The following is an 8,395-nucleotide window of genomic DNA, read 5'->3' as shown; positions in this document are numbered from 1 at the left end:
ACTCGCACCAAAAGTTCACCTACAAAAAGCCCTCGGTTGAATTGAGCAAAAATTCTCGGTACAAAAGACACAGAAAATTAATAAGTGGAGGTCTGGCTTCTTCGTTGTTTGAGTACGAAGGAAGTTTTGAAAATAGTGAAGTGGTCGAAGCTTTGAGAAAGAGGAAGATGCGGTCGAGCAAATTCAAGAGCACTTGAGACTGACACACACCAAAATGGATCGAGCAAAAGAAAAAGGGGATTCGTTGGAGCACACTGATAGATATACAATTCAAGCACTCAGACAAGGTTCTGCACGATTTTCTATGTTCTTGATTCGGCTCACAATCCGATTCCCTCCGGATTTAGAACCGAATTGAGAATTAATTTTTAAAAAATTGAAATGGGGAACTAGGGCTTACCGAATCTAGAATCGGACTAGTTCCTTGATTCTACTGAAATTATGCTTAGCTTTGATCAAATTTTTTATGTTGAAAAAAGAAAACATTTGGAACACAAGTTCGAGTTTTCTCAAAGGTATCTTTTTCGGTGATCTTTTACTAATTTATATGCCTGGGAGCTTGGATTTCGCATCTTCTTAGTTGGGTGTTCCTTTGGGCTGCCACTTCTCCCCATTGGGCTTGGCCCTTTTTGGTGATTTTCAGTATTCAGCCGGCGAGGGTAGCTTTTTCTATGGCAGCCACAAGGGCCCGAAGACAACTTCAGCGGGCTTTGACAAGGGCAATCAATGAGACGCATCTTTTCTTCTTGATGGGCAGGCCTAATAGATATTGGATGTTGACACCACAAAATTTGCCCAAAAGGTCATTAAACTTGATTTCCTCCCAGAATTCTTTATTTAGTAGAGTTTTGAAAATTTTTGCGATTAGATTTCTTGATATTCATTGTGGGCAATAATAAAGAAAATAAAAAAGAGAATGAATGTTATAATTGTACTGCAGGTCCCTTCGAAAACTCCTTGACCTTCACAAGTTTTGGTCTTATCGACCAAGTGCTGTGGAGATGCATATCTCCATGCTCTGTGAAAGAGGTCTACTGCTATAATTATTTCATAAATGGGTCGTGTCGATGATAGATGAGCACCTGCTCAACATGGATTGGATCGTTATTTAAAGTACTTGTAACACTTACTAAGCATAATTAAAAATAATTCAATCTAGTAGAACTTTTATTCTCCTCAGCCTCAAAGGAACTCATTTCAGAATTTTAGCATTTATGGTAGAAATTCTTCTTCTTTTTTTTTAACAAATGTTAGTATTTAACGAATTTGTAATACCATTTTTTGGAGGTAAATAGAAAATAGAGTGAAATGTGTTTATTGTGAAAGCAGCATTCCAGCCAAAATTTTGCATGATAGGACTACGTATATTATGACTTGAAGCATGGCCCTCAAGGTACGACCAGGTTCTCTTTTGGAAGTTCAGTGTGCATTGAAAATCCTGTCGAGTTATTTTTATAATGCAGACCGTCCAGTTCTCATTTTCAGTTTTTGTTAACATTAGTTCATGCATCAAATGCGGTTGGACAGAGAAGAACACTAGGCGGTGCTTATCTCCGATCGAAAAGAATTTATGTATAAAATACCATTTAGAACATAAGTTTTGTTTCTCAATAAATCCTTTTAGGTGATCTTTTACTAATTTTATATAGAGATAATGACACCACAAATACTATAACCTTTGTACATGGTGCTTAGTTGAATGTTACAACTTTTCTTTTTTTCGACCACTTATATGCCATAACTTCTAAAAAGTTCATTTGAGTGTTACAATTTTCAATTAATCACTTAAATATCAAAAGTTTTAAGTTGTTCACCTAAGTGTCGGAAATCTGACGTGGGTATAGCACTTTTAGCAAATTTTTTTTTGAAATTTTTAATATTTAAGTGATTAATTGAGAAGTTTTATACATTCATGTAATTGGGGAAAAAGCTATGGCCATCAAATGGGCGTCATACATAATTTATGACTCTCAAGAGATCGATAAAAAATTATGACACTTAAGTGAACGCCGTATAAAAATTATAGACTTAGCTGATATCTCTTCTCCTAATTTATATGCCTTGGGAGCTTGGATGTTGGGTGCTCCTTAGACGGCCACATCTCCCCATCGACCTTGAAGGCGATTCCCAATCTTCGGCCGACGAGGGTAGCTTTTTTCTTCATCATAGCGGCCCATGGGCCTGCCTAGGCCTGGTCCAGGCCATAAGGGCCGGAAGACAACTTTAGCGGGCTTTGACGGGGGCATTCGATGAGAAGCTCCACCTTTGACCCGATTAGCCCTGTCCAAGTCCAGCCGGCTCCCAATATTTTTGGTATATAAAAAATTTTAGGTCCAACCTTAAAACCGAAATATATCGCTCAAAACTAAAAGGCAACGTCGGTCTATAGAGTACCCGTCTATTTCCTAACTGCCCCCTCTGAACAATGTTTTAAGGAAGGCAGAAATTGAGGTGATATGTATCTATTGGATGTTGACACCTAAGAATTTGCCCCAAAGGTCAGTCAACATTTTTTCCCTCCCAGAAATACTTTATTTATTAAATAGAATGTTCTTGCGTTCTATATTATTTGGGCATTTAGTAGAGTTTTTAAAAAGATTGCGATTAGATTTCTCACTATCCAACATAGGCAATAATAAAGAAAAGAAAAAAGAGAATGAGTACTTTAATGTTATCATGCTCTTCTTTTCTTTGCATCCATTACTTAAGGGGTGGCTATGATCTAGCATTTGACCATTTACCAACCTATCAATTGTCCGTTGCCAAAACTTATTTTAGAAATTTCCATGCATCATCCCTCTCGATCCTATTTAGTACCCTCATGTCTCAATCGGCTATAATCTAGACACAAACATCTATCTATCGTGATCGAGTATTAGACGTTATCTTACTCATTTTATATTATTTAGACATTTAGTAGAGTTGTTTTAAAAAGTTGCAATTACATTTATTGCTATTCATTGTTGGCAATAATAAAGAAAAGAAAAAGGAGAATGAATGATATAATGTTGTTGTTATGATTATTATAATTATAATTATAATGATGCGTCATCATCATTATTACTATTATTTTGCATCCATTTACTTAAGGGTGGCTATTAGGGGTGTCAGGAACCGAATCGATAACCGAACCGAACCAACCGGCAGACCAAACCGAAATATTTGGTTTTTCAGTTTGGTTTGGTTTTCGGTTCAATTCTCATTAAAAAATATTTTTTTTTTATTGGTTCGGTTTTATCGGTTAACCGAACCGAACCGAACCGCACAAACCAATAAAATCAAATCTTCGGTTTTATTCTGTCCCGAAGTCCTCTCCTCTCGTGTTTGTCTTGGTTGGCTTGGAGGTGCAACGGCGACGGCGACAGGGACGGCGACTGCAACAACGATGGTGACGGTGACTACGACGGTGACGGCGACAGCGACCAATTGAGGGACAGAGCCCCTTTCTTCTGCAAGTCTCTCCTCTGTCCCTCTTCCTTCTACGACAGCGATGGCAACTGAGAAGAGCACCTGCAGTCGCTCCTTCCGGACCACCACCGGCTTCAAAAGGACCCCATCGATAGTTTTCTTGAGGGACTGGTTTTCGGAGGGCACCGATTAACAGGTAAAATCAACTTGAATCGTGTTGAGTTTCCAACTTTTTAGTGTTTCGCTTGCTATAATTTCTGATCGTGGACTCCACCAAGGAGATTACGATTCCTTGGTTTGGTGGCACGGTCTTTGCTTGGAACACGAGGGTCGTTTATCGGATCTCCAGATAATACCAGAGAAGAGCTGCGATTTTGGAACTCGGACACAACTCGATCTGCTTCAAAGCCCATGAAACAGAGCACAATGTGCAAGTGAGACAGAGCAGCCCGTTCGTCCTCTCAAAGCCCCCGATGGCCACGCCGCTGCCCGATTGCTACGTCCCCACGCAGCCCTAACCACGTCACCTCACCCCCCCTCTCCGTCTCTCTATATCAAGGGGCTTAGGCGACGACTCGCGAGCCCATATCTTGGGCATCGAACCCAGATCGAGGGGTGGGTAGCCTTCGGAGATGGTCGCTGGAGGGAAAGCGATCCCACCGTGACCGCGAAGCAGGGGAACAGGCGTCATCGAGAGTCATGTAAGGATTGCTTAAGGAAGGACCGAAAAACTGAAAGCTAAAACTAAAAACCGAAAAAACCAAATCGAACGGAACTGAAATTTTGGTTCGGTTTGTATTCGATTCAGTTTGGCTTGGTTCCGTTCGGAAGATTTTTCTAACGGTTCGGTTCGGTTCGGTTTTTCAAAAAAATCGAACCGAACCAAACCGTTGATACCCCTAGTGGCTATGATGAAGCATTTGACTGTATACAACCTATCAATTGTTGCCAAAACTTATTTTAGAAATTTCCATGCATCCCTCTTGTTCTTGCTTAGTACCCTTGCATCTAAAGCAGTTATAATCAAGAAGCAAACTTCTATCTATTCACGATCGGATAGTAGACGTTATCCTACTCATTTTATATTATTTAGACATTTAGAAGTTTTTTTTTTTTTTTACAATTACGATTAGATTTATTGATATTCATGTTATTATGCTTTTTTTCTTTTTCTGTATCCGTTTACTTAGGGTGGCTATGATGAAACATTTGACCATTTACCAACCTCTCAATTGTCCATTGCTTGATGCTCGAAAAATAATAATGATAATAATGTCCATAGCCAAAGCTCTTTGTAGAAATTTCCAAATATCATTCTTATTCCAGTTTGGTCCCCTCAAGTCTAAAGCGGCTGTAATCGAGAAGCAAACTTCTGTCTATTTGCGATCGGGTATTAGACATTATCCTATTCTTACTCTTTCTATTTTTGCACTTCTGTCTATTTGCGATCGGGTATTAGACATTATCCTGTTCTTAATCTTTCTATTTTTGTACTTGCATGCGGTGAACTCCCGACGTGCTAATTGAAACGGAAATAGGTAAGAACTACGTTTACTGAAGTGTTCTCTGCCTAGGCTCCATGATGATGATACGTCTCTTTGAATTAACCCTTAAAAGAACCGGTCAGGATTAAGCTGTACTTCAAGAATGTAACGGCGAGCGTGTGGAATGAAAAGCAAGTGTGTCAAACTTGTCGCGTCTTAATTAAAAGATGGCTCAGGAATGGCGTTGACAATCTCCATGGACACGTTCAAAGGCTAGTCTATATATATACCCCACGGTTTCATGTGATAATGCATCGACAAGCTTGATATATCGTGCTGATTTCAGTTGTTCTACTATATTGTTCCTTGAAACCCAACACTTCAACAAATCCCTCTTCATTTTTCAGCCAACGATGTCTTCGCCTTCTTCATCTAATCTTCCTCTGAAAGCAATCCCCGGAGATTATGGCTTGCCATTCTTCGGCGCGATAAAAGACCGGCTTGACTACTTCTACCATGAGGGTACAGACGAATTCTTCCGGACCCGGATGCAGAAGTACCAGTCGACGGTCTTCCGGTCCAACATGGTTCCCGGCCCTTTCATGGCCCGGAACCCTAAGGTCGTCGTGCTCCTCGATGCCATCAGCTTCCCGATCCTCTTTGACACGTCTAAGGTCGAAAAGAAGGATGTGTTTGTCACGACCTACATGCCTTCGATCAACTTCACGGGCGGATACCGTGTGTGCGCCTACCTTGACCCCTCTGAACCCAAACACGCCATCTTCAAAGGCTTATTCCTGTCGACCCTTGCGACCCGACACAATAAGTTCATTCCACTCTATAGGAGTTCCCTATCACAGCTCTTCATTGAACTAGAAGATGAGTTCTCTAGCAAAGGCAAAGTATACTTCAATGACTATTGCAACAAAATGTCCTTCAGCTTCTTGGCTAACCTATTTTGCGACCGCAACCCATCTAGCACAATCCTCGACCGACAAAGTGACCAAATTCTTCGACTCATGGTTGTTTTTCCAACTTGCACCGTTGATGACCCTAGGGTTACCAAAGATACTTAACTTTTGGAAGACATAGTCCTACACACATTCCCATTGCCTTCACTGTTGCTCAAATGCGATTACAAGAAATTCTACGAGGTGTTCAATGAGTACGCAAAATCGATATTGGATGAAGCCGAGAGCTTGGGAATCAAAAGAGAGGAAGCATGCCACAACCTTGTTTTCCTCGTGTGCTTCAATTCCTATGGGGGCATGAAAACCACCTTGCCAGCTTTGATCAAGTGGGTTGGACTCGCTGGAGAAGAATTGCAACGAAGGCTCGCGGAGGAAATCCGAACCGTTGTTAGATCGGAAGGCAGGGTCACAATGGCCGCATTGGAGAAGATGAGCTTGACCAAATCGGTTGCCTGGGAAGCACTGAGAATCGAGCCTCCGGTCGCGTTCCAGTGTGGCCACGCCAAGGAGGATTTGGTGATCCACAACCACGATGCGGCCTTCGAGATCAAGAAGGGCGAGATGATATTTGGATATCAGCCGTTTGCAACTAAGGATCCAAGGATATTCGAAAGGCCAGAGGAGTTCGTGGGCGACAGGTTCGTCGGGGAAGAAGGTGAGAAGCTGTTGAAGTACGTCTACTGGTCGAACGGGCGCGAGATCGATGATCCGACCGTGGGGAACAAGCAGTGCCCTGCAAAGAATCTGGTGGTGCTCTTGTGCAGGGTCATGCTCGTGGAGTTCTTCCTCCGCTACGACACATTCACAATCGAGGCTGGGACGTTGCCAATCGGGTCGACGGCGACGTTCACGTCAATGTTGAAGGCCACGAGTAGCTGAGTCTCAACCATTTCCGGTTCTATCTTAGTTTTCGTGAAGTCATCTGCTAGGAGCCGGTCGTGGTTTAATTAGTTCGATTGGTTTGTTTGTGGAAGAAATTCCGGTGATTGTTTTATTCCCTTTACTCAATAAAATGTTGTGCGTAAAGATATCCAATTTGTATCATTAGGTGACCTAGGGGTGAGCATGGTCTGGGTTGGTCTGGGCCACCCCCTAACCCTAGGACCAACCCGTATAGTATCGGTCCTCAATTTTTAGGACCGAGGACCAACCCTATTGAGCTTGAGATCAAGGACTGGACCGACCCAGTGGGTTCAATGGTGCGGTTCAGTGGTCAACCCGGATCGATCGATAATTTTTTTCGTCTTATTTTTTATACTCCCTAAAAAGGCAAACCTACAAATTCAAATTACACATTCATTGACAATGCGGCATTGTGCAACTAAACTATAAATACCAATACATATTTACCAAATTTAAGATGACACAACAATAGAAATTTCGTACCTGCTAACTGCTCATCGAGATATGGGACAAGATGGAAAGTTCTTGTAATAATCTATCTTTAATATACATAATACCATATGCAAAAGCGTTTTCCTGCATTTGATTATGTAGAATCCACTTGACCAAAAATGAGCTTCACACCACTTGACTAGCAAATCACCGTAGCAACCGCAAAGACTACTCTGCTCTTCAAAAACTTCTACCATTTGACACAAATTAAAAAACAAAGTGCAGCTGAAATTCATTAGTAAAATACAATTAAACCATAAAAAAATTCAAAATACTTAATATAAAACCATGAATATATAACTTCACATATTGTTAATTCACTTGAACTTCTAAAACCTGAAAACAAAACAAACGACACATAATTAATACTCAACAAAAGTTTTAAATTGAAATTACTATTAGTGCTATTGATAGAACATCTCAATATAATATAATATAACATACATTTTACTTAGGTTTGAATATATAAAAGAATTATAAATAATATAATATAATATAATATAATATAATATAATATAATATACAAGGTTGGTGGGGGGTTGGATCGACCCAAAACTTTTAGGACCGAGGACCATCCTCACAAAGTGTTGGTTTTAGAATTTCGGGACCAAGGACTAACCTAGTCCCCTTGGGAATGGACCGGGACCGGCAGGGTTGGGCCGGTCCAAGGTCGGTCCAAGGTTAACCCTAGACCGCTGCTCACCCCTAAGGTGACCAATGACAAAGAATCTAAGATCTTACATTAACTTAAAGCGTGAAATAGGGCATAGTTGAGATTTTTGTAAGCTAACGTGGGCTTGAATTGTCAAATTAGAGGAGTTCATTGTCCGCTAATTTTGCTTGAATCGTTTTATTTTTTGGGGATAAGCGCAAAAGACTTTGCCCATCAAGGGCAATCAAAGGATGCATTAGTCTATCCATCTATTTATTTGCTTTTTGAAATTTTAGCTTGCCTTGTTGGTACATGAAATCAACGGTCAATAATTGCAACCATATTCATCATTCCGGTGATTGTTTTATCCCCTTTACTCAATAAAATGTTGTGCGTAAAGATATCCAAGTTGTATCATTTGGTGACCAATGACAAAGAATCTAAGATCTTACATTAACTTAAAGCGTGAAATAGGGCATAGTTGA

The 8,395-nt window shown here is 40.6% G+C and overlaps 1 pseudogene; it reads left to right on the top strand.

The window, feature by feature from the left end:
* Positions 1-5,217: 5,217 nt before the first annotated feature.
* Positions 5,218-6,880, top strand: LOC120291438 (annotated as a pseudogene).
* Positions 6,881-8,395: the final 1,515 nt, after the last annotated feature.

This window comes from Eucalyptus grandis, chromosome 3 (assembly GCF_016545825.1).
Source record: "Eucalyptus grandis isolate ANBG69807.140 chromosome 3, ASM1654582v1, whole genome shotgun sequence".
Lineage (NCBI taxonomy): Eukaryota > Viridiplantae > Streptophyta > Magnoliopsida > Myrtales > Myrtaceae > Eucalyptus > Eucalyptus grandis.
The sequence above is the reverse complement of the archived record's forward strand: the minus strand, read 5'-3'. Positions and strand labels throughout refer to the sequence as shown.